Source organism: Aulostomus chinensis, chromosome 20 (assembly GCF_037954235.1).
Source record: "Aulostomus chinensis isolate RoL2024-O1b breed Wild chromosome 20, RoL_Achi_v1.0, whole genome shotgun sequence".
Taxonomy (NCBI): domain Eukaryota; kingdom Metazoa; phylum Chordata; class Actinopteri; order Syngnathiformes; family Aulostomidae; genus Aulostomus; species Aulostomus chinensis.
This window is the reverse complement of record NC_141339.1, coordinates 20,782,261-20,789,581: the sequence shown is the minus strand read 5'-3', so window position 1 is coordinate 20,789,581 and position 7,321 is coordinate 20,782,261.

The following is a 7,321-nucleotide window of genomic DNA, read 5'->3' as shown; positions in this document are numbered from 1 at the left end:
CGGCACCATCCGTTGTGAAGTTTCACTGACAGCGTCATCCCTTGCTTTTCCTTATCTTTGTTCCGAAGCTTTATTATCACATTTATAGTTGGTAATTTGATCAAAGGCCCCTCGAGAGGTAGTAAGGCTGACTAGTCATTCATTTATTTGCTTTTGTTGACTTTTGTCTGTTAATAATTACTTAAAATTTTGGATCTGCTGGGGACTCATAATTGATCTGAAACTTACTCAATGGTTCTTACAGAGGAATGAAGATGAACTTTGGCACTTGTCCAGGAACCTTTTAATGTTTGAGAGCTGTCATCCTAATCATAGGTGAGGTTTTACTTTATTTATGTAAAAGAAAAGAAATTCTTGCAACCCAAACTTACATAGGGGACATTTTTGATGTGGATTTAACTCAGCGTCTCACAATCAGTTGACAAAATTGGGTTAGATAGAGAGATTTAGGCCTTCAAATAAAGAGGACGCTTGCCGTACTTCACTTCAGGGGATGGCATGAAGAGTCGATATGATCTCTACGTGATGCTGTCATATGGGACACGGGGAGCAGAGCATCTTGGGAATGTAAGTCTGCAGCGTTTCATCAATAAGGATCTGCAGCAGGGTCAGTTGTAACGCTTCCTCTTCTTATCACTTGTCTTCAGATAAAGGTTTGATGACAACTCAGAGTAACCCAGTGTGACTTGCTCCCCTCGGGCTCTGCCAGTCAAATCCACCATGACAATGTGGTTGCCATCTCAGAAGCCATTCTAAATTAACTGAATTAATGTTATGACTTAAGCATAAAGTTACACGTGTCCCTTTCTTTTCTTTTCTTTTTTTTTTAAAGAAACACTTCACCGCAAAGGAGTCTCCATGTTCTCCCTGTTCCTGCGTGGGTTCTCTCTGGTACTCCAGCTTCCTCCCACAGTCCAGAGACATCAAGAGGGGACGAGGTTAATTGATACTCTAAATTGACCGTAGGCGTGACTGTGAGTGTGAATGGTTGTCTGTCCATATGTGTTGGCCCTGAGATGGACTGGTGACCTGTCCAGGTTGAACCCCACCTCTTGCCCAAAGGCTGCTGGGATAGGCTCCAGCCCCCCAGCGACCCTTACCAGGATGAGTGGTAGAAGATGGTTGGATGGATGGAATACTTAGTGATCAAATGCTACATGATGACGACAGGAGACTACAGCAGCTCTAGGATTTAAGGTTATCAAACTGCTGTTGTTGTTTCAGGCTTTGTTTTTTTTCATTTAAAAAGTATAATTTGGAGCTGGAAATTGATCCAAATGACTTATTGGATTCACAGTTTCGTGAATGTCACCATGAAGTTCCCCTCGAGGCTGCGTCTGACACAGGTTTATTTTACTCCCCGTGACAACCTTTGGATCTTTTAAACCTGAGGGAATTTATAGACAAAATAATGAAATTTTCCGTCCCTGGGCTGTCTCAGTCCTGACTTCATTGACGTTATCACCTCTGTGAAAAAGGCTTAACGTCTGTGTCAGGTTAAATAGCTGAAGGTACTGGCTGGACGGATGGTTCCAAGAAGACATCTGTAATATCCTGACACTATTAAAGACAATAAGTCTTTCATAGCTGATAGTGGATGTCAGATTTTTTTTTGCAAATTGCTCCATTTTCATGCATGGAAAGCAAGTGTGCTCAGCTGCCTGCAACTGCATCCAGGGATCACCCTGACACCCTCAAAATCCATCAACAACCCCACGTTATTTATATCACGCAAAATCCCAACAAAAACCAACACACGGCACTTTACATGTATTTCTGAGGCTACATTCTTTAAATGATTTTAGCTTTAAAAAGACCTAACATTTCTGCAGCAGTTGCAACATGAGAGGGTCAACAGGTCCGGGACTGACACACACCCTCGTCGAGCTGCCCACCCACAGACACGGCCAACTGTGTTTGTACGGATGCACAACCAAGCCAGAGGTCACCGAACCAACAGCCCCTGTGTTGACAGCAACACAGTCGATATGCACTTATTTTTCTGGCGTCTGTGACGCTGCAGAACATGCAGATTACGCCTACCAGTGTTCAATCCAGGGAAATGCATTCCCTCTTAAAATGGATAGAAACCTCACGTGGGGTGAAGCCTGGAGCGAGAGGCCAATTTTGTTTTGGTTTTCGCGATGTAATCTGTAGGATATGCGAAACTGAGTGCTACAGAGATTGCAACGTTAGCTAATGTAGCTTGTCAGGTCATTCACAGCAATTTTTTGTATTTTTTTTATTTATTTTTTTGCTGGCACACTGTCCACAGCCTCTCCAGAATTTGCGGTTAAAAATTCAAAATACAGTGAAAAGAAAAATGAATGGAAGGAGGAACTTTCTGAATGAAACCACAGAGATCGGTGGACTTAAGTTTAGCTCGCGCACGTTCAGAGAGGAAAGGCTTAGCGGTGAGACAATTCTAACATATCAGAAACGTCACTGTTCAATCTACGGTTACAAAGCACTGTGGACGCTATATTTAATTTCGTGTTTGAGTATTTGATCTGTAATTGCAAATCGAATGATGTAACAACCATCGTTCTCCGGAGAGGAAACTAATGGCCAAATAACAAACCAAGGCCCCTGAAATAATGTCTGTAAGATGCAGTTCTCCAGTAAGCGGTGTCTTGGGTGCCTCTTCTCCAGGACAATTAGTGGGTAAAATTCAGTGTCAAAGTGAGCCGGGGGTAATTTGAGTTGTAAAGGAGCTCTTTAAAACTCAGACAGACGCAGACCCGTCTGAGACAAGTCAATATGATTTGCGTTTGGATTTATCTGCAAGAACGCATACGAGCTTGCTCATTTCTGCGTTTGTTTACTCTGCCTGTGAAGACCACGCAGGCTGTAAAACTGAAGTATTCTTCTGTTTGGTGAGTTCTTTCATGTGACATATTGAAGTCATTCAGCTGCTGTGAAAAGAAAGAAGAAAGAAGAGAGACACGCGTCCACAGCTTTCTTTTGCATTTTTCACACCCTGGTTTCTGGTTCAAAGCCGAGGAATCACACACACATGATTGTATTTTAATATGACATGATTACAGTTTTTAAATGCCCAACCTTATTTAAAATGTGATGGAATGTATCGATTTCTTCTTCACAATTAGGGATGTGTAATCATGCTCATTTGCATTAACACATCAAAATCAACGCTGATTATGAAAACCCAGAGGAGGAAAGCAAATGCGGCACTGCTGCCCCATTAAAATTTCATTTTCTGCAGTGGTTCAGTACAAAAGGTTTGTAAACACCCTGGGTTTTGTGGCGACCCATCTTCATGTTTTAGCCTGATGAAATATGAATGAAGAGCAGCCTCTGCAATAACTAGAATAATTGGATGAAAGCATCTTTTTGTGTCTAAACATATCATTTTATAGTTTAATAGCAATTAGAAGGCTTTGATTTTCTTCCAGATGGGCAGATTTACAATAATTTGACATCAACAGTGTGATGCAGAATCTCAAATAAAAGGTAGCAGCAGCAGAAGCTTGACTTACTGGGCGGCTGATGAGTCTTCATAAGCAGAAAGTGTGCAGCAGGCGTATCCTTTAATGTCCGTCAGAGAGAAGAAAAAGAATTTATCACTGAAAGGTTTTCACGTCCGCACAATGAATCTCCTCTGGCTCGATGATCACCAGAGAGAATATGGATTCTACCTGTTAAATACAACAGATGAGCATTCAACTTCGGTGTATAGTGATGGAGCATATTACACTCAGGCTGTCGTGTGAAATTCCACATACATCCCGTTTTCTGCTCTGCGTAAAATGGATTGCTGCATTTTTTTTGTCGCCTTAATCACCTTCATTTCTTTGAATTGATTTTGCATTTTATGTCCTGTTGTCATACAATTGATCGTGCTTGTATTGATGCTCCCATTGCGTGGCTGTTGTGGGTTGTTTGTTGTGGACTCGTCTGCTTCTCCGCAGCCTTCAGGCTCCCCGCGTCCCAGATCCCGGGTGCTGCTGGAGGAGGCTGCAGACCTGAAGAGGCTCAAGCTGCCACCCGTAGCTCCACCTGCTCACGTCCCCGTCTGTCCATCAGTCTCTTCCCTTTCTCTCTCTCTTTATCTCTGTCCCTCTCTTTCCTTCTGTATATCTGTCTTCCTCCATTATCGGTCTTTGTCTCTGCCCCGCTCTCCTGCTCTCTTTCCCTCCAACCGGTCAAAGCAGAAGGCCGACCCCACTGATCCTGGATCTGCTGGACGTTCCTGCCTGTTAAAAGGAAGGTTTTCGTCGCCGCTGTTGCAGGATGTGCTTGCTGATGGAGAATTGTTGGGTGGAAACTCATTGAAGGAGTGCGGTACTGGACCTGCTCTACCTGGAAAGTGTCATGAGAGAACTTTTGTTGTGATTTGGCGCTAGACAAATAAAACTGACTTGACTTGACTGTCCTTTATTTTTGCTCAAGCTGCTGTCACCATGGAGAGAAGTAATCATCAGCAGGCGTGAGGTAGCTGGACGCGTCATCAACCACTTTACCTGCTATATCAAGAGTGCGTTGCTCCGTGAGGAAGAGGAGCGGATAGAGGAAGGACCCCTGCTGCCCCTCTGTCCTGGTGGACAACAAAGACAGCGTTTTTGATACAATCTGCCGACACCACAGCTACCGTACCAGTCACCCCTCTGAGAACGATGTACTCTCATTCTCAGACCATCCATGTTTAGCCTCTCCATTAGTAAACCACATATATGGTCCAACTTTTACACTCCACTCACTCAAGGAAACTTCTTTTTTTTTTTTTTTAGCTTTTGGACTAAGACAATTTCTTTTCCATCCCATTTCACCTGAAGCACCCAATGAGATCCTACTTCATTGTCTACAATATTATTTTTTTATAATATTTCTTGGAGCGTTCAGGCCCCTGGAGCCCAGAGGCCCCGGGGCAGTTGCTCCACTCGCTCCGTCGATAGTCCAGCTTTAACCATCTCTGGTTGATGGAGACTTAAAAAAAAAAACAAAACTCTGCAGAACAAGAAGTCCGGCAGTTTGTCAGGAGAGGCAGAGACGGACAAGAGAGAGAGTTGAGGATGAGAAACGCACTCTACCACATGCTATAACTCTAATGGCATCGCAGCTGTAGCAGCCTTGTCTTTCCACAATTCAACCCTCAGCAGGACCCAGAAGAGCTGCGAGATTAAAAATACATTTTTGCGCCAGACTGAGTTTGCAGGTGCTTTGCTCAAGCGAGGTTGAAATAGCCCACAAAGGTCTTTGTGTGATTCAGAATTCAAATCATTTTAGTCATCAGACATGTTGTGTCACGTAACATTTAATCACCAGTGTTCCCTTTACAATAATTAACTTTTTAAATAAGAAAGGGATTCCCCTTCATGTTTCAGTACCTAGGACAGCGCCTGAGGTGAACCATGGGAAATTAAGACAACACGATTGCGAAGACGTCGCTCCCTATCACAAACGTTGGTGCTCCGATGGCGGATGCTGCATTGCAGGGTGCGCAAAAGGAGAAATGTGGAAATCAGCGGGAGGAGGGGTTCGAACCTGTAGCCTCCTGATTACTGGACAGCTGCTGTGCCCCCAGTGTACCTGTGTTGTCACGGCAAACATTGTTAGTATTCCAGCAAAGCAGCAGGGGTCAAGGGGTCCTTCTTTTGCCGTGAGGAGGAGGCAATCGTAACCGATAACGACCAGTTTCAACATTCAGTTGATAGGAATTCACCCCATAAAACAGGTCAAAGCACACCCATTATGTAGATAAAATCGATAAAAACAGGTATAAAAGCTAAAACAACAGAATGATGATATCATCATAATTTCTTCTAGGAGGAAAAAGAGCTTTGTGCTGCTACATTTATTTTTCAAGTGTGTGTTGCTCTGAACTGCGATATTGCTATTGATTTGTATCACTAAAGGCTCTGCAACAAGCGCTTGTGCGTCACAGTTCGAGTATCGAGCAACTCAAGGATATATGCTGCTCCTGAGGGGGATCTCCGGGAAGATGCTTCACTTAAATAAAAGTACCTATAGCAGCATGTAAAAAAAAAAACTACAACTCTGTGACAAGTAAAAATCTTGTGTTTAAAAAAAAATACTTAAAGGAAAACGCACCAATGTTTGGTGGGAAAAACACTTATTTTTATGTCCTTCCCAGAGCTGCTGGGCAATAAGATAGACACTCTTTCTCCTGTGTGTGTGTGTGTGTGTGTGTGTGCGCGCGCACAGTACAGCGCTGAGACTCATCCTGATCCTCCTCATTATCATCTCTTACTGAGTCAGCTATTATTAATATTAGTAGTAGTAATCACGCTACTCTAGTATAATATAGTACACTATAGCCATCAACAAGTGCTTTGTTTTGATGGCTAAAGTTTGAAGGCAATGCGTCAAATCACTGCGCCCAGTCAGCAAAGAAGTTCCGGCTATGTATCAGGTTAAAAAAATTACCTGGAAAATGTCTAATTATGTCTTAAAATATATATACAGAGAAAAATCTATCAGACTAACAAAAGTAGGTGTATTTGACCAAAGATGACCGCACACAGACACCCCCCCCCCCCCCCCCCCCCCGCCATTGTTCCTGGAATATGATCAAAGTCCCTCAGTAGTTTTTGTGCCAATCACGGCGCTCGTCCCCTCCCGCAGATCAAAGCCGGGCGCAGCTTTCATGCAGCCTGCCACTTGCCTTTTTGTTCATGCATGTAAATAGTCCTGATGAAAGGGGGGGGGGGGGGGGTTGTCGCAGACCAATCTGAGCCTTGTTCCCAGTGGCTGTCTGAATGCATCAAGCTTCCCTTCTCTAAAGGCCCCGACCACCCCACCACACCCCACCCGCACGTCTACCCCTTCCTTTCTTTCTTTCTTCCCTTTCTTTCTTCCATCCTTCTTTATTTTCTTTCTTTCCCGCCGACTGTTAGCGCCTCTGTCTTCATGGATCACTAAAATATTAATCAGGCCTGGAGCGACAGCTGCAAGGCCGCATGGACGCACGCGCGCGCACGTTTCGCGCTCGGACGCAGAGGACTCGTATGATTGAGTGGTTCGGGTGTTTCTGATATCCTCGTGGCTGGATGGGTCACGGGGGGGTCCCGAGCCTCCTCAGCAGGACCCGGCTGTTGCTCCCTCTCGCTCTCTCCACCCAAACTTGTGAAAACTGAAAAAAAAGAGAAAAAAATCCGCCTCCTATCTCACACAAGCATCATTTTTTGCTTGGATGTACAATTCTCCCTCCTCTGACGTTCCAGGTTTTACGGGCGCTAATTATTTTCAGCTTCCGCTTGAGCCTGCGTGCAGGAAGATAGATTCCCGCAGCTGCTCCTGCAGGCGCCGGCGGCGCCGGAGCAGATTGATGAAGCGCGAT